Source organism: Aptenodytes patagonicus, chromosome 6 (assembly GCF_965638725.1).
Source record: "Aptenodytes patagonicus chromosome 6, bAptPat1.pri.cur, whole genome shotgun sequence".
NCBI classification, from domain to species: Eukaryota; Metazoa; Chordata; class Aves; order Sphenisciformes; family Spheniscidae; genus Aptenodytes; species Aptenodytes patagonicus.
Window position 1 is genome coordinate 76,872,793 of NC_134954.1, and position 1,009 is coordinate 76,873,801.

A 1,009-nucleotide genomic window follows, 5' to 3' on the forward strand; every position below is an offset into this window, starting at 1 on the left:
TCGGAATTGTATTTGCTATAAATATTTATGTTAGCCTTTTTAATTACTACAGTAATTAATGTATCTGCAAAGAGTGCAGTATGTTGAAATACCTTGAGTTTAGTTTATTGTTACAGTATGTAAAACTAATTTGTGCGGAAGAAAGGATGTGCCTTAACAGCTGAAATGAACTCACGTGATTTTAAGAGTTAACTTTGTTAGCGTTACATGAGATGGCCTGTCATCTATAAGACTTGAAAGAAAATGGAATGCTAAGGAAATTGCACATTTCTGTGCTCATTCTGGTAATCTTAGGCATTGGGTATTCAGTGCCAACACTCGGAAGTATCATTCCAGCAATTAGTTGAAACACAGCTCTCAGACATTAATTTGAAAAGTGAAGGTCCAGGCATACGTAAAAATAATTCTAACTCATTTCTGAAGGAAGTGAATTCAGGTTTATAATAAAAGTTAAATGTTTAATCCTTTCTGAGTTAGTTGGTATAGCTTAATAAAACATCATACAATGAAGCAGACAGTATTTCATGTGCACTCAATACATTTAGAGTTACAAGCATGAGCTCTGATAGCCTAATAAATTGATGACTTGAAGGCTATTTTTAATTTTTTTTTCTGTCCTTGTAACAAATAGCATTCCATGGAGGTGAGCAATTTAAGTAGCTGCATTCCACGTACAAATTCAGTTCAAGTGAATCGTCACTTTGTTGTCCTGCAGCCTGGTTGAGCTCCAGCGCAAATGAAGGAGTGACATGGGGGAATATCAAGGTGGAATTGGTGAAGAGCAGAGGGTCTGAATGCACCAACTGGGAAGAATGCTGCTGCCAGCTCCAGCTGCCTCCCCCGAGGAGAGCTCTGCCTCACAACCCAGACCCCCCCTAGCTATAGCAGGGTAGAGGCTGGGAGCAGCCAGGATTTGTTGTCTTGCATATACCTGTGCTGTGAGATCTTTGTTCATGGGAGCATCTGTCTGTGCAAGTTCTTGTGGGTCCATGCAAGTGTATTTCTGTCA